Source organism: Chaetura pelagica, unplaced genomic scaffold, assembly GCF_000747805.2.
Source record: "Chaetura pelagica isolate M959 unplaced genomic scaffold, ChaPel_1.0 scaffold193, whole genome shotgun sequence".
Lineage (NCBI taxonomy): Eukaryota > Metazoa > Chordata > Aves > Apodiformes > Apodidae > Chaetura > Chaetura pelagica.
In genome coordinates, this window is record NW_009952562.1 from 268,202 (window position 1) to 291,849 (window position 23,648).

Below are 23,648 nucleotides of genomic sequence, written 5' to 3' on the forward strand. Positions count from 1 at the left end.
CTTTCCCTTCCTCGCTTTGCACTGGTAGCTCTGGGGTTTGCAATGTGTGCAGCCCACTCAACTTCCCAAAAGTTTGGTGTTTGAAGCAAATTTGTGAGAGCCTTGAGGCAGTTTGAACCAGCAGCTTTTGAGAATCAGAAATAACCTAGATTTGGCAGCTTTGCTTTTTATCTTGTTCTTTTTTGATACGTTATTACTTGGTGGAGTTTTGCTGGTGTTGACTGGGGCTTGAAGAAATGAGTGTGTGAGGTGCTGTGCTGTAGTGGGGAATGGATTGTGTGGAGCCCGAGACCTTTCCCCTTGAAAGCCTGTTTGAGCTGGTCATTAGCTAAGAAGCAACACTACGGAAAGTTGCTGTGAGCAAACAGAAAGGCAGCTGAAAAGCACTGCTCTGTAGCCAGCAAACGAGCATTTAACCTTTTCTACTGATACGTGGTGATGAAAAGACCAAAGTACTGGGCATTTTCAAGGCTCTGGGGTCCACGTAGCTTTGAAAAACAGTTTTCCATGCAAACTGAAAACGGTGCGGTCTTCAAGTTTGTTTTTTCTCCCAAGGAGGCTGCAAGGCACCCAGCTGTTTGGTGTAACCAGTTCTACTACCTGGGAAGAGTTGCTCAGATCTTTGCTGGGCATTGGGAGCTGCTTTCTTGCCCCATAGGTTTGGTCTGTGTCCATCTGTTCCAGCTGGGCCAGACCCCGACCATTTTCTTCTTGTTTTTTGTATTTGAGTTTTGCTTTTTGCATTCCCCCCCACCCTATTTTCTGTTCCTCTTTACTTTATAGCAAGTGGTTATGTTGTTCAGGGCATGTCCCTGACCTTGTCACCCCCCTGGGAGTCATGCTTCCATTTAACCCATCAGCCAAGGTCCCTGCCCAGCTGGTTTACAGGACCCAGGACTGTCTTTGGCACAGTCCAGCTGAGGAATCTGAACAGTTTCATATGTGTTTTGTTCCTTTATAGAAACCTCTCAGGATTTACTCTCAGCCTTGAGATAAGGTGCTTTTTTCCAAGATGAATGTGCCCCCTCCCTGGGAGTCAAGGTTATGGCTCTTTGGGGTGATGACCTCTCTGTGCAGGATCTGTGTGGCTACACTGGGAGAAGCACATGGCCAGGAAAACCTGATAGGGCAGAAGTGGCCATGAGTTGGGCAGCAGATCTGTGCCAAAATGTTGCACCCTCCCAGCCCTGCCAAAGCATTATCTTTGCACCAGCAGCCCATTGGAGCTGGCAGAAAGGCAGATACTAATTTTAGAAAGTGTATATATCAAACAACTCCCCCCAGAATAAATCTTAGTGCCTGTGAAGTTCTGTGAGTTGCTCCCAAGTTCTCTCTGGCTTCAGATACTGTTTCTTCTCAGCGATGCTCTGGACTGTCCTCACCCTCCCCAGAGGTTGGCTGTGTCACAGTGACTGCCCCAGTGACAAGCCTGACCATGGGGGCATCCCACCAGCTGACTAGGGAAAAAAACCCCAACCCTAAAAATTAATTTTAAAATGCAGGGGGAAGCGAGGAACCTGTTACAGGCAGATAAGTCATTGTGAATGAGTGTTTCTGAAGAGCTTGCTCTGATAAAATATATCTTAGAGTGTCAAAATAGGGAACACTTTGTCCTAGATACTATAATAGACTCAAAGCACATTTTTAATGAGACAGTATTATTCTTTGCCTTGGGGAGGCGAATGTGGGCTGCCCCACTGAACAGATCCTGGTTTCTGTGGTTTTCCACAGGCTGGCTCCTGGGAGGTGGCATTTTGGGGGTGCAGCAGTGGCTGCAAGGAATACTCTGTTGCTTCCAAGGAGCTGGGGCTGTGAGGCTGTGGGAATCTTTGACAGCTGAGCTCCTGCTGCATCCCAGCCTGAAAACGGATTTTTGGGGAGAAAGCCAAGCTTCCCCCTGTGGCGAGCACAGTGGGGCAGAGAACTTGTCTCATGAGACATCGTTACAGTGTCCACTGCAGAGGGGCTGTGGTGGTGGTTGGTCTGTATAGCTGCTGACATGGTGCGTGATGATGATGATGCAGAACTGGGTGTTTTGAGCAAACCTAGCGACTTGGTGCCCAGCTCTCAGTTTAGTTTAGTCTTTATTTTTTGAAAATCCAGCCTTTTAGGTCACTGGGAGCTTTTCCACTGGCTTCAACAAGCTTTGAAGTCAGCCCAGTGTGCTAGTGAGGGAGAAGGGAAGAGGTGCTCCATCCCTTTTTTGAGCAGGATGAGCATGTTGCTAGCCCTGAGGCTGACCAGCTTTTCAGCTTTACTTGACATAACGTCCTGCCTGACCCATCACCTGCAAGTTGAGGTTCAAGGGACTTCTCCTGCCACCTACCAGGGCCCCTGCAAAAGCTGTGTTTGATGATCAACTGAAGGGCAGGACAGAGAAACTGTATTTATAAAGGTCCTGCCCTTCCAGCCCCACCACTGGCACTGACATCCAACATAGCCTTTTGCATTTCACTGAATTTATCCATCCTGCTCCCCTGAAATGTTGCCCCGAAAACAGCAATGCTGGTTTCCTTACAGGCTCTTCTAAGGATTAATTCATGTTTCCAAGAATGCTTGGAGGTTGCAAACAGCTATAGAAGTGCTAAGATACAAAGCAGACTTATTTTTTGTTCCAAAAGGTAAAGAATGTGAGCAGCAGACAGCCTTATTTGCTTTGAGGCTGCTCCTCAGAGCAGTCTCCGGAGCAGAGGCAATTTGATCCCACTGCCTGCCCTCAAAATAACATCAACGTTATTGCTACATGCAAGGGCTGGCAGTGCCCATTCCAAAGGGTATGTGCTCCTGTGGCACAGCCAGCCCAGTTTAATGACAGGCTCCTTAGTTGGAGATACTGGTTGCTCTTTCCTCCTGCTCTGGTAACACTGACAACTATCTGGAGCACAAACTCCACACTGCAAAGTTAAAATCCCCTCCCAAAACACGGCTGTCCTCTCTGGGCGAGGTGTGTTTTCCCCAAGCCACCCTTGCCAATGCTGCACATAAGCTTTTGGCAGTTAAATACATTGGATGATAAGTGGAAATATAATTAAATACTTAACATTTTATTCAAGCCAGAGTTTGGGGTTGCAGGAAGCTTCCCAGTCACCTGGATGGAGCTTGTTGCCTTTCATGGGAATAATCCTTGCACTGAATAACTTTGAATGCAGTTTCTCTGTTGCAAAGCAACTTTATAGCTTTACCTGGCAGCATCTTCTCTTCTTACCTGCAGGGAGCTGCTGTAGGGCCTCACCCTAAGAGAGGGTGAAAACTGCATGAATTAAGGCATCCAGGACTTGAGGAAAGCTGGGACCCTGCACCCCAACCCTGCCAGCTGTCATGGGTGGGAGAATTGTGGCTCCTCTGTGCCAAGGGATTGCTGTGCCCATCACCACCAGTTGCAGAAGAAGCCAGGCTTGAATATTACATAGTGTATCACTTCTTTTTTTACACACTCTTGAGTTTCAGTGGTTAAAGCAGCCGAGCGCTGTCAGTGTATTAAATTCTGGGAGTGTCTCTCCTGCTGGGGAGAGGATTTGTAAAACAAAGCATGTTTTCCTCCTCTCTGCTGCCAAACGGATCATTTTCCCAAGTGAAATGGTGAGGCGCTTCCCAGCACATTACGTTTCACTCGAAGAATTTGCCATTGGTTATGGCTCGGCGTGAGGTTTGTGCTGGGCTGTTGCTGCTGCTCCAGCAGAGCTGGGCTGTGGGGAGAGGGGAGGAGGAGGCATCTGTCTGCCCTGAGTGTTGCCTGCATAGGGCAGAAGGTGTATAACAGTTCCAGGAATTAAAATAGGGGAAAAAAAAAAAAGGGGAAGAGGGAAAAGTGTTGTCATAAAGCCTCTGGGCGTTGAAGACGGCCAGAAGCCAGAAGGCAAGGTCCAAGTCATGACTTGCAAGGTGGCTTCTCTGCCCACACCAACCTGGCCTGGGCACTGGTGAGGTGTGAAGGGCTGGGAGAGGGGTCAGGGCCCCAGCCTGGGGAAAAGACACCACAGTAGCTCCAATTTTCAAGAAGGGGCTGGGGGGAAAGTGCTGTGATGCCCGCCAAGCTGTGCAGACCCTGTGCCTGCAGTGCAGACAGCTGCCTCTTTGCTGTGCACAGATCCCCATGGTCTACCCCCAAAATACAGCCTTGCAATGGGTGCAGGTGTCCCCAGCCCCCTCCAAGCCTGATTCCAGGTCTTTGGAGCCAGCAGTTGTGGGGGGCAAGGCAGGACATGTCCCACCTCTGTCCTGCTGGGCCAGTGATTAAATGCCTGCTGCTCCTGAGCAGCTGCCTGCTGCCTTGGGGACTGCGTGGTGCAGGGATGCTTTGTTAATTAAATGAGGGATATCTTCATCATAAGAGAGGGCTTGGCCAGGGGAAATAGTAAAAAAACCCCATAAAAATATGGCTAATGTAGAGACAATTCATCTGGGGCTCCTGTGGGCTTCTCCCTGCTACACCAGAGCAAAGGGCTGTGTGCTAAAATTAAAAAGCAGTTCTTAGGGACAATTATTCTGCTTAATTAACAGTTGTAGTAGCATTACATGGCAGCTGATACAGATGGAGGGCTATTTAACCCAGTTGTCCCTGTGATTTACATCACACCAGTCCCTATTTTCTTCCCCCACTTCCCTCACATCTCAGGATTTGGGACTTGCCAGGGAGGCAGAGGCTGTTGGGAGAGTTTGGCACAGGACTGTGAAGGCAGCAAGCCATGGTAGATGGGTGGGGCAGCTCTTGGGGGAGACTGGACTTCAAAAGGCTGGCAGCCTTCCTGGGGAGGGTGAGCTCCACTTCTGGAGCTCTCAAAGAGAGACATGTGGGTGTCTGGGAAGTGACTCTAGCATCTTGTGGGTGCTCAGAGGTGCTGAGATGGGGAGGGTTTACCTGAGCTCGGGCCAGCTGGGCAGTGTCACGCTCAGTAGGCTTGAGATTCAATTGCCTGTGAAGATGCATTTGGCCCCTTGATGTGACCCTTTGTGCTCAGTAAAACCTCCCAAAGCGTTTCATGGCCCAGTGTCAGCTTGGTCTGTTGCACAGTGTGCACCTGCAGGGTACCTGTGGGGGTCAGGAGGCTTTCTGGGATATTTATTTCCCCAAGCTACTCTTCAGAGCCAGAGCTGCTGTTGCATAGCAGATCCCCCTGGAGGTGGGTGTGTTGTCAGTGCGATGGTTGCAGCCTCCCTGGCAGCTCCTCAGGACGAAGGTGATGTTTTTTGGTGCCGTGGGTTCTCAGATTCAGAGTTTCCCTGAAGGATGCTGGCCCCTGGCTTTGCACTAGCATCGCAGCCTCAGCCTTGCCCGTGCCCGAACTGCTTCGATGTTCCCCCTCAGCCGTGCACTTGGACGTGCTTATTGACATCTAGAGCAGCCCTTGGGGAGCTCTGTGGGTTGTTGATATGATTCAGCTTAACCACGGCCTGCAGGTGCCTCTCAGCTGGACTGTGCTACTCTGTGCCTGCTCTTGGCCCAATACACACCAGCCTTGGGGCATCATCTCCATGGAGACCACCCCGTGGCCTCTGGGATGCTGGAGGACCTTCAGCATCATTGGTGACTGGGGCTTCTTGGCTCCCCACAGCCTGCGAGCTGCTGGCAGGAGGGCAGGGATGAAGAGGTTTGAAATATCAGGCTGAGTTTTTGTGAGCAGGAGACCTGGGTTTGGCTAGTAGGGGCCTGAGGCTCTGCCCGCAGTGCTGGGCACCGCGTGGTGGAAGTTGGGTAACCAGGGGGACAGCTTTGGATTAGCACTTGTTTCCTTCTTGTTTGGGTTGCTGATGAAACCACCAGTGCTCCCTACAGTTATTTTTAACCCTTAGGCTGCTGGAGGTATTGACAGCGAATGACTGTGCCTGGCAGTGGTGGGGTGTTTTCTGCTCCAAACAGGGTCTGGTCTCCTTGCTGTGCTCCATAGCCCTGCTTTGCTGCAAGCTGCTCTCTACTTTCTCCACTTGCTTCCCATCCCAGCTCCTTCTGCTCTTTTTCCTTCCCTTGTGGATTTGTATTTGGCTGCATCCAGGTATCTGCTTGGCACCTGAGCAGCCTGGTTTTAATTAACCCCCTGGAAAGTGACTGTTTCTCCTAAGGAAAATGTGTCTTTGGGGGATGCTGAGATGTACGGGAGTGGAAGGGGCAGGCAGTGCTGAGGAGGGCAGAGGTGGCACCTGCTTGGCAGCAGAGGTGCCATTCCCTGAGTCCCTGTGCTCCCCATGCAGCAGTGATGCTCACCCTGCTGCAGGCATGGAGCAGAGCGGGTTTTCTCTTCCAGCAGGGATGTCCCCTCAGGGACTGGGGAATCACACGCATATGAAATCAGTGCTGCTAGTGGATGCATTAATGCAGCACACGCACCACTTCTGGGCAGGGGCAGCACTGAGAGCCTGAGCATATTCGGGATCCATGTTCATGTATCCTCTTGCACTGAAGGAGTATGTCCTGGAGTAGCTCCCTCCATTGCCAGCTTTCCAAGGGTCCCCAGCTTGGCCTTTCTGGAAGACAGAATCTGAGAAATCTCTAAGCTGGGAGAGGTTAATGGTTGCAGTTGGCAAGCCAGCCCCTATTCAGCACTTTATCTATTTATATAAGAACAGGAATGTGTCTTTTCCTCCCTCCCCCAGGCTGCTGCTGCTTTCACATCTGATGCGAAATGCAGGCAGCGTGGGGCTCCAGCCCTCAGACAGCCTGGCATGCACCTTGCTTGGTTTGTTTTTTCTTTCCCTTTTAATCTTGCTTCAAAACGCAAACCCCCTGTGTCTGGGGATGCCTTCTCTCTCCTACCAGTGCGTGGGTGTGACAGCTGTGCTGGGAGAGCCCTCCCTGCAGATCCTGTGCTGTGCTGGTGTGCAGGGGCTGTGGGTGGGCAGGGATACAGGGGGTTGCACTTGTAATTCAGTATATTATAGCTTCTTGATAGCTTTAGATCAATAATAGTATTCTATGTGTTGGGAAGGTTGGTGACCGTGGCCTTCTCTGGAGTAAGAGAGATGGTTATATATTAATATACATTTAATTGTCTTATAAAGAGAAATGGGATTTTTTTAGCATTTAACTTCTGCAGGTCCCAGCCAAAAGCCTAATGTGATTTAATACATAATTGCCTTTCTCTCTTTTGCGTATCTCAGCTTCTTTCTCCTCCAAATTTTGGAGGAAAGACCAGCAAATGGTGAATTTAATCTTGCCTCTAAAAATTGTCCTTTCCATTCCTCCCCAAGTGGAAAGTTTTAGCTCCAATTACTCCTGGCTCTGACCTTGCTGCTTTGTGAGCAGGAGCTGCTTTTGGCTTTCTGGTTTTCTCAGATCTTTTCAAGACTCTCTACCACTCAGACTTCATGTCTTTCAAAGTCAGCGACACTTTCCTTGGGCACGGGTTGGAGCACATGGCATTGCCAGCTGGAGGGAGAGCCTGGGACATGCCTTGAAGCTGATGGAAGGGAGATACCCAGAGACATGAGGGAAGAGGCATCTCAGTGGATGTCTCGTTCCTCATGGCCTCTTAATATTATATCTTCTGAGAGGCCTGGCTCTCCTGGCATTACAGAGCATAATGCAGGTTTGAGATCGATGGACAAATTTCTTTACAAGGTGTTCTTGGGTTTTTCGTGGGCTTCAACAGTTTGTGCATCCTTGTTGGCCCATACAGGGCTTCCCTCAGGTCCTGCTATCCACAGGCAGTGGATTGGACTGCTGCTTTCAGTCTTTTAGTGTCCCTTTTGCCTTTGAGGTTGGTTTCTGAGAAACAGCAGAGCTTTTCTTTTGCTGCAGACCTGTTCCTGCTTCCCACTAGTGCTGCTCTGCCTGCCTGTCCCTGTGAGGTTTTGCAATGTTTGTGGGTGTGCCCATGGGGAGCAGGGGATTGCATTCTCCTATTGCACAAGAGACTGTTTCTGAGGCACTGTGCTTAAACGTCTAATAGCAATTGAGTTGAAATGAACATTCATTAATTAAAGGAGAGACCAACCAACCAGTCTGTGCCCCAAGCAGGCCTCTCAAGGGGGACGGGTGTGTGTTCCTTTGGAGGATAGGAAAGCATGTGCTGGGTTTCTCAGCTCCTTGCTTTATGTTTAGCCACAGAAAATGAGTGCTAGCTGGGAAAGCATGAGTGTACCAGGTTAGAAAAGGTGAGCCACCAGTGTGGGCTGGAGGGTGCAGAGCAGCTTGGCCAAGCTATGGGGGGGACAGGGCAGGTGCAGCACTGGATCTACCCACCTGGGGAGATGCTCCCAAAGCATGACAAGCTTGGAAAGCATGATGTTAAAACCCAACAATAACAACTTTTTATGGCTCTTATCTCTTCAGCTCTCACAGGCAGCAGTATTCTTTGTGCAAAGGCAGAGATTCCCCATGTTGGTGTGACCAGAGGGTGCATAATCTGTGCCTGGGAGCACCTGGTCCTGTGCCCAGGTACCATGCTGGGGAGCGTTCCCAGAGCAACTCTTCCTCTGTCACTGGGGATGCTTAAACTGAGCCCACTTGGGAGATGGCTGGGAGCTGGCAAGCAATTAATTACTGTCTGGTTATGCAAAGCTGTTCTTTCGCCCCCATCCTCCCCAAGGCCAGGTAGATCTTGGCTCAACAATAAATCCCAGCAGGGAAAGCAAAATCTGCTGAGGAAGAAGGAGCAGATGTGCCCTCAGCCTTTTGCAGCTCCAGTTATTTTAGCTGGAGGTGTGCTGAGGGGTTTTGCTGGGATACCTCTCTCCCCCTTCCCACCCTGCCTGCAGAGCTGGTCCCACAGGGCATGATGCTGATGGTGGGGAGATCAGCCAGGACTATGTCTCTGAGTGTGATCTGGGAATCCCCCACCTCCAGTGGGAGTTGGAAGGCAGGAGGTTGGATGAGTCCCGTGAGATGCCGAGTGTGGGGATGGGAGCCTTGAGTTGGATCTGAGGGGTGCAAACCCCAAAAGGTAAAAAAACACCTTGGGGCAGAGCCCCAACTCCCATGTACAAAGGATGCATCATACCCACCATGGGTTTTGCTTGTCTTGAATAAGCCAGAGGGCCTGGTCCAGCCTGAGCTCTCTGAAATTGGGAATAGCAAAGCACCAATTCCAAAAAACGAGCCTGTCCAAACAGCCCATCCTTGATGGTCTCAGAAGGTCCCCCATGGTGGCGTGTAGACAGAGCTAGCAAAGCTTTGCTTTGTTCTGGCGTTCTTCATATATTCCCATATATACAGTCTATTTGCATACAGCTTTTCCTGCTCCAGGACTGGAAGAAGAAAGGAGTGGGAAACCTCATTCCCAATGGCTGCTGTGGGCTTCCTGGGCCAAGGCAGAAAGTGAGAAGTAATTTGGGATGTGAGTGTGAATGACCTACATCCATGGCTGTGACCACAGCCAAAATCAGCAAGGAGGGAGTCTTGCTTTCAGCAGCCTTTTTTTTTTTCTTTTTCTTTTTTTTTTGTGGGCAGGATTTTTTTGGTCATTCTGTAAGAAAGAGGATGCTTTCCTGTTTGGTTGTGAAGAGCTGCTTCTGCTTGGTGTAATCGGATACTTCCTTCTGAGCAAGGAGTCTGGCGTGTTCGTGGGCATTTATTTAGGCAGCTGTACAGCTGGGTGATTAATTTTGTATGCTTTTATTCTGGTGGGAAATGGTGAATTTTGGGTTTCCACGACTGATTTCTTTTTAAATTTTTTTCTTTCTGATTCAAGTTATGTGGAGATCAGAGTTTAAAATGCAGAAGGCTGGTATTTTTTATGTTATTTGACCAGTTAATAAACTCCAAGTATGCTGAATCTGTAGGGCAGACAATGTAAATGTCTCAAAACATATTTTACATTTAAAACTAGTTGATTTATTAACTAGAGTATTAATTGTACATAATGAATTACACTTCTGGTCACCATAATTAGCACCCTTGGTCTCTCAGGTTGCAGCTTTACTTGCCAATTGGAAAAGGTGCATTTTTCATCCTACTCCTGATTTGTTCATTGATTTGTTCAAGTTAATGTTGAGCTGGACCAGGTGAATTAACTGAAATGAAGGTGTTTTCTTTGTCCTTGGAGAGATCCAGGCTCCCCCAAAAGCTACAATAGTACTTCCATTGGAGACTTTGCTGCAACCTTTGCAAGCTGGCCTGTCCTGCTTTGCCCAGCTGGCATATGCTGTTTAGTATTAAAGCACAACCATAGGTTGGCATCATCTTCATGCTTGTTTGAAATGAGTCCTTTAAAGTAAATGTATTTAATATTTAAAGCTATTTTAAATAGCAGTGTTAATTGAATTTTAATGTCATTGAATTGAATCCTTGTGCAACCCATTCTTTAATTCTTCCTTAGCATGGCTGGGCAATTACTGAGTTCTGTGCTGAGCCAACTGCCTTTACCATTGGGTTTCTCAGCAGAAACTGAGTAATCTGGGAGGATCCCACCCCTGTAGCTGCTGGACCTCACTCCCAGTTTGGAGACATCTGCCAAGGTGGATTCTCAGAGGAACACCCAAATTCCCAGTTGCCAGAGAGGGAAGTTACCATGAAAGTCTTAAAGAAAGATTTTACTTTCCAAGCTTTTTCTCTCTGAGCCAAGTACTAAGCACCAGATCCCAATCCAGCCTCCGCTCCACCTAATGGTTAAAAATGTGCTGTAAAAACACACAAGCATGGGAAAGACTTAATTTTTTCCCTTAACCCCCAAAACTTACTGACTTTCCTTCGGTTCCTGTAAGATGTGGGCAAGGTTCCGAGTTTCCCATGGGGTAAATCACAGTGCTGATTTGGTGTGGGAGGATGGGAGGCTTTTGAAGCACTCTGTGAAAAGTGCAGTTAATTTGCCCTAGCTGATGGTCTCATCCATTACCTTCCCAATCAGCATCCCATTTTTCCGTGGGTGTTTTGAGAGGAAACCCTTGTCTTGGCAATTCCCGTCCTCAGGCTGCCCGGCAGCCTCTCAGACAGCAGACAAAATCAATGTATGATTATATGTGCCATTACCAAGCTGTCAGGCTGGAAATTACAGCCTGCCTGCCTGGGCTGTGCTGGGTGGCTCTAGAGAGGAACTGAGTGTTTGGAAAGGCACTGGTGATGGCAGGCATGGAGACATGGCCAGGCATGGGGCTGGGCTTTTTGTCCTCTCTGCAGATAATGAGTGTAGCTTTTTAACCAAATACCCAAGTGCCCTGAAACTGAGCATCCCCAGCATGGGGGATACCAACAGGCTCCTTCCATGTCTCTGCAGCTGGGCTGTGATGTCTGTGTTATAAAGGGCTTGGAAAATACCCCGACCCAAGTAAGCGCTTGATGGCCATAGCAGAAAGGCCTGTTTCTGCCCCAAAGGAGAGGTGGTGGGTCACAGCAGGGTGCTGGAGCTGCTGCTGTGGAGTGTTTGGTGGGGTCCTTTGTGTCTCAGTGTCCAGTGTGTGAAGTAGGAGCATGCTCTGGGTCAGCATCCTTTGGGATGTGTGGAGACTCATGTCAGGGAAAGCTCTTCCCTGGGACTCAGGAGTGCAAGCAGGCTTTCAGTATTCAGCTGAGTTACTGCACTGACAGCACGTCCTTTGGCAGGGGAAAAAGGTGTCTTTGAACTTTATGTGCACATCATCTGCTTTCTGACATCTCCTTTTTGAGTATAAAAATCCGGTCTTTTCCATGGGTGAATGCCAGAAGAGACATTTCTTCTCTCTTGCCTTGTTGCTGTAGGAAGAGGGTGTCAGCAGCTGCTAGGAATCCAGGGTGTCCCAGCTTTTAGGGATACGTCTCTGTGAACCTCCTGGGTGTGTCCCAAGCAGCGTGGGACTGTGTGTGTGCAGCATCCAGCACAGCAGGTCCTGCTCCTGCCTGGGGACTGGCTGTTGTGATGGTACCATGAGCTGACTCTGGGATACAGCACTGGTTGTGAAGTGGATAGGCTGAACTGCAAAAAACCCCTGCATTGCTGCTCCTTCTGACCTGCTGCACACACGGCCTGGGGCTGGTTGGTCTTGCCTCTGTTTTCCTTCCCACCCTGTTGCTGTTGTAGAGGAGGAGGGTGGAGATTTTGGCATGATGCAAGTGACAGGGTCAGTCCGTCTGCACCCGCGTGAGGTTTGGCTCTGGTGAAACACTCCATCCCTGCTCAAGTACTTGCAAAGCAGTTCTCTGAAGAGATTAACTCCCTGAAATGTGGTAAGATGTCTCTCCTTGGGGTGCTTTCATCTCTTGCCCATCAGCTGTTACTCTCCACCAACACAAAGAAAAGAAATACTCAACTCCTGTCCTGCAAGCCATTTAAAAAAATTATTTTAGTGTTGGCACATTGTGTAAATCAACTGTATTTTCTAGAAGGAATCATGTTTGCTGGTGTGCCCTCCCTTCAGAGGAGACAGTGCTGGAGCAAAAATATGGAGGCCTGATATAATCCCAAAGACAGAGATAAAGTGCTGTTCCTGCAGGTTTAGGTCATTTTATGGTGCTGCCTTCATTGATTGTAGAAGGACAAGAATGAGATCTTGCTGCTCAACATCATGTGCAAAGTCCTGGTGGGTCCCAGCACTGAGCAAGCTCTGGCTGACCCATTGTGAACTGGTGGGTGCTACAGGGCTGGTGTGCAGCTTGGGCACTCCAGGCTGTGCTGCTAATGAAACAGAATTAAACACCCCAGAGAGCTGCACAAAGCAAAATAGAGAGTTGGGAAAAGGAAAAGTTGGGTTTGTGGCTGGGTTCTGGAGTAGGACCTGAGTGCTATGAGCTGCTGCTGTGTGTGTTTGTGCAATGTACACACAGAGCCCTGGGTTTCTGTCCTGACCCAGCTTTTACCATTATAGCAGCAAAGTGTGGAACAGAGGCATGAATTTCTGGCCTTTCTTGGGGGGGGTGAAGGTCCCAAGACTCCTTTGGTGTCACTGTTTAAATGCCACCCCATGCCCATTGCCAATGCCTTGGTTTACCCACATCTCTTGTGTGTGAGGCTGTAGGTGTCTGATTCGCCATGAGCCAATTGCTTCTACACTTGGAAACAGTCCCAATGACTGTATTACTCATGTCTCTGCTGCCTTGATATTGAAATCAGCTATTTCATGGCCAGTTGAGGAATTTCAGCCCAGGGTTGTGGATGTCTCACTGGGACTGTAGCAGGGAAGGGAAAGCTCGGCGCGCTGGCGCGTGGGGCTGCACAGTGAGCTCATCTGGCTGTGCTCTTGCTCAGCTCATCGCCTTGCATCAGGTTTCAGTCATCATTCAGCCTTGTGGTTGTATCTGGAAAACGATATTTAGATGTTGGTCCTGTGTCCTGAGGGCTTCTAGGGTTCTCTTTCTTTGCTCCTAACTTGAGGAGAAACTGGTGGTCAAAAATATTAGTGTTGGCTATTTAGAAGTTGGAAAATAAGTGTTCCTGGCTTGTAATGCTGGAGCTGTGGTGGGAGTTTCAAGCCAAAGACTTTGTTCTAGCACCTGTGGAAATACTCTTTGGCCATAGCATTTCATGGAGTCTAGTTAAATTTTCCCAGGATCCCAGGAAGGTTCAGCTACCTGCAGAGAAGGACAAGGGATTAGGAGGGTAATCGGTTACCACTGGCCTCTGCTTCTGGCTGGGGTATTTCCTGGGCTTGTGGCACATTGTAAGAAAATAGGGAAATAGTCCAGGGCATGGAGATGGGAGCTTTTCTTACTGGGTGCTTTGCTGATGTTCCTCCAAGGTTTGTGTAAGGGGAGGTGCTATTAGGGCTGGGTTGGAGGGCCTGATCTGACTTGATCTGATGAGAAGCAGGAGCCTGTGCAGCATCAGCTGCAAGTGCAGGAGCTGTGGGGTGACTCGGCAGCGGGGGCAGCAGGTCTCTCACCAAACTGTCTCCTGCAAAGTGAGCTGAAGGGGTGGTGACCATCACCCGCCAGGGCTGGCTCAGAGCATGCTGCCTGCTGGGCACTGCACTGCCACAGATCCATCACACGTGGAATTCCCTTCGCAGAAGCTTCCTGGGCAAGGGCACGTTCTCTGTCTGGGTCACCCCGGGTGCATTTGGCGCACGCTCCCGGCATCTTCGCTGGGAAGTGAAACGCCAACAGGAGTGGCTTAATGGCCCTGACTGTCAAACAAAGCAGAAATATTTTCATTTGTAGTCAAGGGGGGACTTTGACACCTCTTATTGCTGAACAAGATGTACTGGTGCCTTTGTGAGCAGGAGGCAGCTTGGCCTGGGGTGCTGCTGTGGGGTTGGGGGTGCAGAGAGCACCTCATTCTGCTGGCAGAGGACCCATAGGCTGCCAGCAGGGCAGGAGGCATGGAGCACTGCAGAGACTGTTCTTCTGTGTCCATTCAGCAACCACGATGAAGCCTGGGATGAGTTTCTCTTGTTGGCCAAGTGCAGGGACTCCCTGGCCACCTATGGGTTAATCTGTTACATCCCAAACAGTGCCTGGAGCTCAGGAGAGAGGCCACCACCCTCAAGCCTTCCCTCAGCAGCACTTACTGGAAGCACTGGCTCATGGGGCAGAGCACATCCCAGCCCAGCCTGCAAATTGCCTGTCTCTCCTGGGTTCTGCTTGCCTGACTTTGTGCAGAATGCTCTGCCACTGATCACTTCAGCTACATTTTGCTCTGGCAAGCAGATGTTCATGCTGTGTCCTGGTCATCCCTTCTTCAATCGTACTGTGTGCTGCTGGGAAGAGACCTGGTGGAAAGGGCAGTGGAGGGAGGAAGCTTTGCTTAGCAAACCTGTATTAAGCACCCTGCTAATCAAAACCCCTTGGCTTCAGTGGGACTTAAACATGTGCTTATAGTTAATCAGGTATTTAAGTGGTTTTCTGACTTGGCAAGCATGAGATAAGACATCCTGAAAGAGGAGGAGGGAAGCAGAACTGTGGCCTCCTAGCTAAAAGGTGTTTGCAAATGCGGATGTTCAAGGCAGCAGAGTGTGAGTCTGGGAACGTGGGTTTAACTTGCCCTGACTCAGTTTTTCCAGTTTGTTCAGGGATGCTCTGTAGACCCCACAGGGGTTCAGGCAAGAAGAGCAGTGGTTAAGTGAAAGAGGGGGTGAGCTGGGAGTGGTGTGTACCAGTAAATGCATCTAAGCCTGCAGTGGAGGACAGAGGGGAGGTCCCACCAGTAGCTGATGAGCTCCAGGGGTGGGCATCTCATGGGAGAAAAGAAAAGAAGGAAAAGAAAAGGAAGAAAAAAGAAATTAAGTTACTTGCCCAAGACTCTGCAGCAATCCAGCAACTGAGGTGCAGAGACCTGACTCCTGCGGCTGCTAAGAAGCGGGGCTGGGGAAACCTCCCCAAAACCAGAATAGCTCCATCATTTGTGAGACTTAGGGAGTCCTTGATCTTCTCCTTTTCCTGTGGAAAATTGGGAAAATTATCACTTAACAACATGCCTGAAAGCAGAAGGAAGAGGTGGGACCAGTGGGTAGCAGGTCTCCATGGCTTCTGCTCTACCTCTCCAGGTGGTGTCAGCTCTGACACCTTTGCAATACCTTTTGAGGCAGATGTGGAGCCCAGCAGTGTTTGGAGCATCACAGGCAAAGCAGAGCCAGAAACCACATTCCTGGTGCTGGCTGCATCCTGCTGCAGGAGAAACAGACCAAGCTTGTTAGGTGGCCTGGGCTGGTCTTGAGTGTCTCCAGACAAATACACAGCATTACAGTTACTGTGGTTATTATGCAAAGCATAGATTATTCCAGCATACCAGTATGCTATGTATTGATTTGCCATTACTTTGAATCCCTTTACACGAATCTGCTTTATTAATGGACTTTGTCCATGCCTGAGATTAACTGTGATGCTGGATTTGCAAATGAAAGAATTGAAATTCCTGTTGTCCATATTAATTACTTGTGCAATGCTGCCCTTCTTGGCAAGCTGTTAGAAGCTGTGGAAACCTTTATTTTAATTCCATTCCCATTGCTCTGTCTTAAGTAAGAGGTTTGTGCCATGGGATTTGTTTGTTTTGCTCCTTTCCTGGAATCCTCTTTCAATTCTTGAGAAGGCACCAAGCATAGAAAGAGACCTTATGCTTGCTGTGAAATAGGCTGTTGTTAACTCAGAATCTTAAGGCAGAAGAGGGGAAGGGAGGTTTTGCTTCAATGTTGAGTTCAACTCTATTTTCTCATATCTTGCTTTGAGCTAAGATCTCCTGTATCTTGTTCCCTCTGATGTTTCACAGTGCAGTCTCTAATACGTGTCTTCTAGCAGCAATACTGTAGGCAGAGTCTTCTGTTGAGGGTAGCAAGGGAGCTATAAAGAGTAATTCCACTCTGGTAGAAGCCAATGATACACCTGGATTTTGGGTGTCCTTGTGCCTGCAAACCAAGAGTGAGAAGACCTGTTGTGGATCAGGGAATCAAGATTGGTCCTTCGGCCGCTTTCAGGTGGTTGATGCATCTCCATGGCCAACATGGAGCTGCCTGTGCAGTTTATTTGGTGCACATTTGGGTGGGAGGAAGAGAAGATGACAGAACTCTATTTTTGGGAGGAGTGAGGTAGGGAGCAAAGTCTTGGGGAAGCAGCAGGACCAACATGGGGTGCTTGGGGATAGGCAGCAGCGCTGTGTATGTTGCAGGACATGCATGTGCTCCAGTTTCTCCTCCCACAGGATGCACCCATGGATATTCATGTAAAAGACAGGGTGCTCAAGCTAAGGTGGGAGAGGAGCATACCCACTGCCTTGCCTACTGTGGCATGGGTTTGGGTGCAGCAAAACATGGCATGTTCTGAGTCAGCTCCATGTTTGCTCTCTGGAGGTATTGATGGCAACACACTGGAGATGTCTGAGCTTTGGGTGGTGCTGGTGCTGGATGGCCATGCCTGCCTCTTCCCTTGCACAGTCTGTCTGAACCTATTTCTGTCCCTGCTCTCTTCCCACCCAGGCTTCTGCAGTGGTACAAATGGTACAAAAAAAGGCTTGACATGTTTTTATTAGAGTCAGCTGCAATTTGTTAATTTAAATGATCTTTTGTAACATTCACATTATTCCACAGCAGCCACTTTAAATAGTTAATTGAATATTTTTCTCTCTCAGAGACATCTTAAATTACTTCCCATGAACAACCTACTCTGGAAAAAAGCTGTGTTGGGGAGTCGTTGACACTTATTTTTGCTAGTACCTGTATCAGTATGATCTTGGGTTTTATTCTAGCACCTATCTGCTTTGAAGGATCCCACAGCAAGTGTTGAAGCATTTGTATAGTCTTACACTGCCAAAACTTGGTCGCTTTGAAGCAGAGCTGAGCATTCAGTGAGCAGTGACAATACATCTCTCCATAGCTAATGCAATAATAATCAACCCCGGGCTGGGAAGTGAAAGCAGGTTTTAGATAGCAGTTATTGGATTGCAGGCTCTTATTGTGTGCACAGGAGAGGATTAATTTCTTTGGGGCACTGGGGGGGTCTGGAGGCTTCCCAGTGTGATGGTAACTTCATTACTGATGCTGCAGGTTCAGCCTGATGTGCCTGGGAATTTCAGTGCTTGGGGATGATGTGGGAGTGTTTGCCAGTGGCTCCTGTGGCTGGCTGCTTGGTGGCTGCTTGGCAGAGCTATGTGTCAGAACAAAGCCCCCATATCAGAGAGGTGTGTATAATCCCCACCTCAGCATTTTTGGCAGCACTACAAACACAGACCTGATTGATCCCCTGAAACTAGCAGGTTTCTTTTTCCATTGTTGAGTTGCAACAGCTTTCCTGGCTGAGAAGAGGAGGGGAGATCTTCAGAAAGCACCATCTTGAATGGGTGGAAAAGTAAATGGGACTTTTCAACAGTGATTTGCAATTCCTTCTGTACTGTATTGGGATTGCCTTTTGAGAGCAGCTGATCACACTGTGCTCAGAGAGGACCCTTCACCCAGCAGGCAGGATTGTGCCCTTATACATCAGAAGGAGACCTGTGCTGATCTCTCACGGTGGCAGCTGCTGGAAATGGCAGCTGGGGCTCTCCCAGACCAAGGCAATAAATCCCGTGTTCCTGCTACCCAGGGTCTGATTCAACAGAATCAATGTCAGAGCCAGGCAGCTCATGCCATGTTGGGTTAATCTGTGAAGTGAGGGCAGCTTGGAGAAAGTGGCTGGATTAGAGCAGGGAAGAGCGAGAGGTGAGGGCTCCTGTTCTCCCATCTTTTCTGTTTAGGAAAGAGGATGATCCCCAGTGCAGGGCCAGGCAAGACTGGCTTTCCTGCAGGCTCATCTCAGTTTTGCATCATATCAGCCAAACCTCAGCTCTGGAAAAACCCAGCTGCTCCCAGTGTCCTCCTTGAGGTCCCAACTGGGCAACCCTGACAGCAGCTGTGGACCATCTGGCCCAGCTGCAGACCACCTGTCCTCCTGTCCATCCATCTGCTGCCACATGGAGTGTTCCACAGCCAAGTCCTGGCCCTTCTCTTACTGACAGTATTCCCCAAAACTTACAGGACCTTAAGTATTTTTTAGACATTTTTTTTCCCTTTTCCATAGTTTAATGAGATTGGCTGACACACCAAGTTACCTGGGGAAGGACAGAGAGGTGGATGGACAGACAGACAGCACAGCTGCTTAAGCCTTGTGCCTGTTTGATGTGTTATTAAGGCTGGGCCATCTGCCTCGAGAATTTTGGACTCTTGTTTAGCCTGTCCCTTAGGAGAGACATTTGCAGGAACATGTGGAGCAAGGGTGTCTGGCTCAGTGCTGCCAGTGAAAGGCAGCACGTCAGGTGGGGATAAGGAGCCTTGTAGACTTGATGTTGCTGCAGGAACTCTCATCAGTTGTGGTGCGTGCAGGGAACTGCCTGTAATGCCAAGCAGGGAAGGTATGTGATTGGGGATGCTGCTCTCATCTCAGGGATCATTCACTTATTGTATGCTCAGGCACTAGGGCTGTCTCTAACAGGCAGTGGAAATTATGAAGACAAGTGATTCCTCCCCGTCAGACTGTGTTGTCTTCTACTTGAAAACCTCTTCCCCTTTCCTACAAGGATCTAGTTCTGCCTTTTTTTTTCTTTTTTCTTTTTTTTGTCCCCATAAATACTTATTATAAATATATGTGTGTGTGTATTTAGTGCACGTGAGCACAGCAGGGTGCAGGATCTGTGGGCTTTCAGTGCCCATGAGGCATCGACTGTCACCTCCCAAGGACAAGAATTGTCTGAGCTCCTGGTGACCTAAGTCACAGCAGTGGGGGCCTAGAGCAAAACTTCAAAATGTCACTGGTATTGATGGGTGATCAGCTGCAAAACAGAGAGGGCTGTTCTGGGGCTGGAAGAGTGGGTATGAAAGCCATGCAGAGCTCTGTGCTTGCTGTGCTGGGAAACAAAGCTGAGAACAGCACGAGGGGGATTTTCCTGCCCCAGTTACCTAAATATGAAATGTCTAGGATAAGCTAATTAGAGGGGCTTTTCTTGGTGGATCACTGTGAGAGACAACCACATGCAGAGAGAGACTGACTCAGCCCAGATGCCTCAGAACAGGATGAATCACCATCTTCATATGAATTGACAGCAAACTGAGCTCAGGTGACAAGTCTGGATCCTTACCTGACGGGAGATGAGATAAGCCCTGTCCTCTAAGTCTGTTTTCTGACAGACATCTCAGAGACTTTTCCAAGTGAAAATCAGTATTTTTTTGCATGAGGGCTGGCAGGGAGGAGAGGTGCAGTCAGAGGAGTCAGCAGCACCATGTGGTCAAGATTTCATCCTGGGGACCAGACACTGCCCTGTGCTGGGGCAGGAGTCCCTGTGCAGCCCCTGCTGCCTTGAATAGCAGTAAGTTCTAGTCACAGAGCAAAAGGAATGATAAATTGAAGTTCTCCTTCTAACCTGTGATTTGAACACTCCAGTCAGCACCTGGGTTGCTCCAGCAAGCTCTTTTAGCAGACAGATGAGGATTGAAATGGCAGATGCTTGAGTAAATTTGTCGTATATCCTTTTAATGCTTCGCTGCAGAGTTGTTAATGGGAGTTGCAGCAGCAAGAGCAGAGTTAATAGGGTGGGTGTCTTGTAGGACTGATGCATTAACCTTTTCTTTGGATTTTAGCCATGCAATGTGGTGGGCTCTGGGTGGAGTTGACTAGCAGGAGGTGAGGAGGCCATAAGAGTGGCCCCTTGGTGTTTGCACTCAGCTGTCAGCACACTGGAGGGGCCAGTGTGTTCACTCACAGCCTCCTCCACATCCTGTCCTCAGACCTGCAGCTTTTTCTGCCCTCATCTTTCCTTTGCAGGAGGAAAACCTTGGGGGATTGCTCTCCTTGGGAGCATTTTGGTGCAGAGCAAAAGAGACTCTTGCCCCTTTGGGCTGGGACAGGCTGAGGTATGTTTCTGGGAGGCTGCTGCTGTTACCCATCCATCTGGGGCGCAGGAGGAAGAAGTGCCAGGTCCTTCCAGAAGCCATCTGGTGCAGGTTCTGCATGGCCACAGGATCCTGGCTTGGGGCTGAAGCCCCAGATTGATGCTCTGGGCTGGATGGGAAACTGGGATGTAGGCAGCTCCCACTGGTTTAGAAGGGATGAATGAATAACATTTTGTGAGCTTAAGACAAACAGTTATGTTGGAGGCAGTGATGGATCTAAATTATCTGAATTGTTCAAAGTAAATCCTGGACTCACCTTCCCCAGATAGTGTTTCCAAGCTTTTTCTATACTGGGATCCCACTGGCTCTGTAAATCAAGCTGTGGTGGGTAGCTGAGGCTATCCATTCTCAGTAAACACCCAGAGGCCCTCTCCTGAGGCAGTCTGTGAGCTCTGCTCTGGCCTCACTCCAGTTGGGGCAGTTGCATTTGCTGTGCAGTTTAAAATAAACTCAGTGTGTTCTTCTGCAAACTCCCCGCCCCCTGGGCTTGATATCTGGATGGCAGCATCATAGCTCTGCCCATTAATCCATCTCTCCAAGTTTCTCTCATTCCAGCCTCCTGGTGGGGATTCAAGCTGCCACCATTTATTATTTGAGTCAGTCTGCCAGAGAAATATTTACTTCATCCCTGAAACATTGACTCTGTTCTCTAACTGTACCCTCACTTGAAGCTTGAATGAGCAATCGTTGGTTCCAAACCAATATTTACTCTTTTAAACAAAAAAATATCCCATATATTTAAGCTCTGGTTTTGCATTATTTGGTGGATTAGACATAAAAACTTGCAGTAGCAATTGCTGCTTTGGAGGGCCCCAGGGTGCCTTCTGCACTGCCCCATCCAGATGTGCTGGTCCCACTGCTTGGTCACAGCTGAACAACATGTGGCTGCAAACTGCTGCTGCCTTCCTCAAAGGTGCAAAATTGGACATCTTTGCATTTGTAAGGTCTGTTTTTTCCCCAAAATCTGTGAGAATATCATTACCTTTTACTCCTCCTCTCCATGAATGAGGTGGATGGGCAGTGTGACTGTTTTGGCCTTGTTTCCTCAGCATACCCAGTTCAGAACTAAGCTGTTCATAGCTTGCTGCAGTGTGTAAATTGGTGATTTAGAGGGAGTGTGTGTGGATGATTGGGGCTGTTGGGCTGCAATAAATGCACCGGGCAGATAATCTTCTCAGCAGTGCACTTCCACATTGCATGGTCTTATCTCATAGGAAAGTAAAGTGTCATAAAACTTTGAAGTGGTGAAGCAAATGCCAGTGTTCATCACATGCAAAACAGATGGAGGCAGGTTCTAGAGGCTGTGGCCACCCATGGCCAATTGCAGTTGGCATATCCATAAATACCAGGTTTTATGGTGGCTCACTAACCTCCTAAGTCAACCCGACGTTAGAGGGTTTGTGATGGAGTTGAGCATCCTAAGGATCAAAGGCAAGAAATATGTTGTTTGCTTATTTTCAAGGGGCTACTTCACCAGATGAGGGGGTTGGGCAGCTAAATATGTCCTCCATCAAGAAACCCAACCCCGTCACGGTTGGGCAACCCCCAGTGTGCTGGTGGTTGAGTCACGTCTCACATGCCTGTCTCTGAGCTGACCTGACCCTGCTACTGCTCATCTCATGAAATCATTTTTTCCAGATAAGTTGCTGTGGATGATTGATTGCCCACTACATTAATCCTTCTCTTCCTTCATGCCTGACCCCTGTTTATAATACCAACCTCTCTGCTTGGAAATTCATTATGCTGCCCTGGCTATTAGTGGAGATAAGAAACAGTTTTGGAAGAGGTGCTGGCCAGACTAGCAGCTCTCAGAACATTTATGAGCAGCTACGATTGCCAGAGCTCAGGGTGATGTTTCCCAGTTACCTCATTTGGGCAGCCAGTAAGTGCATCCTCTGTGTTAATGAGAGCAGCAACAGCATCACCTGCCTATGTCTGACTTCTCTTATGGACCTGCTGCATTCTCCTCTAATTGCAAGTCAATTTCATAGAATCATAGAATGGTTTGGGTTGGAAGGAGCCTTAAAGGTCATCTAGATCCAACACTCCTGCCATGGGCAAGGACACCTCCAGCTGGACCAGGATGCTCAGAGCCCCATCCAACCTGGCCTTAAATGCTTCCCTGGGCAACCTGGGCCAGTGTCTCACCACCCTCACAGTGAAGAATTCCCATCTAAGGGAAAGGAGGGGAAATGGATTTGCAGTGATAAATATTTTAATAAGGAAAACAGGCTTGAATTCCATTGTTTCTGGCTCACTGTGGCTTGGGGGGTATTGCACGATGCTGCGTGGTGGAAACACAACTTGGAGCTTCCAAACCCAGTTGCTCAACTATTAGCTGTTGTCCTGCTGCATTTTTTGACAGGCAGCAGAAGGGGAATAACCAGTTGTTATACCCAGCAGTAGGGGAAGATAAGCTCCCAAATGCCCTTAGCTTGGGCTGGTTTTTGGGTGGAAGAGCTGTTTCTCTGATTGTTGCTTGCAAAAGAGACCCAGGCTGAAGAAAGCATCTAGCACAGCAGCAGGGCTGACCATGCCTGGGCTCTCACCTCACTTGGTGTTTTTTCCAAAATAATTGGGATTTCTTGTGCCTTTCATGGCTGTAGCTGGGAAGTTCCTATCACTGCCTGCCATGGAGGGAGGCATTACATTTTTCTGCTGGACTTATTTGATTTAAATTTTTTAATCCTTCACAGTTGTTTTTTTTTGTTTGGGTCTTTTTTTTTTTATTATTATTCCTTTTAAATCTAGTAGCTCTGCATTACTACATTTGCAGAAGACCCCTCCTGTGGAGGCTGAATATAACTAGTTGGTGGCAGGAAGCTTTCCTTGCAGTGCATAAGCCATCCCTGAGAACTGACAAGTGGTTTGACACTCCTAAAGCTGGAAAGAAATCAGAAAAGTTGCAGGAAGGGCATGGGTGATGGCAGGGAGGACGTGCAACGAGACCAGTTGAGCAAGACTCTTGCTTCTTAGTCCCAAAGTGATCTCCTCCCTCTGCTCCTGAGGCTTGCCTGGCAAACAAAACTTCAGCTGATGTGCTCAGTGAGGGGCTCAGTTTGGAAAGATAGACCCGGGGGCAGCAGCTTCTTCCCTGGTGCCTTTTGATCCATTCCCAGCCTTTGCCTTGCTTCCAGCCACTGCAGAGGTGGGCTCCCCATCCCTGGAGGGGTTTCAAAGGCGTGTAGGTGTGGTGCTTAGAGACACGGTTTAGTGGTGGCCTGGGCAGTGCTGGGTTAACTGTTGGACTTGATGATCTTAAAGGTCTTTTCCAACCAAAATGATTCTGTGACTCCGTGTTCCTGATGTTCTCTGCATGTTTTGCTGTTAATTCCAAATCCTGCTCTGGTTGGGCATTAGCCCTGACTGCCCTGTGCTGCTGAATATGCTGCTCTGAAATGTCTCCTTGGCCTCCTCCTGCCAGTGCCTGTGGCCATGTCAGGACTCGAGGGGCCTCAGGG

The 23,648-nt window shown here is 48.8% G+C and overlaps 1 protein-coding gene across 1 annotated transcript in view; it reads left to right on the plus strand.

Moving 5' to 3' along the window:
* Positions 1-23,648, plus strand: part of LRRC75A (leucine rich repeat containing 75A) — a 62,144-nt gene that overhangs the window by 534 nt on the left and 37,962 nt on the right. The gene's annotated exons all lie outside the window — the stretch shown is intronic.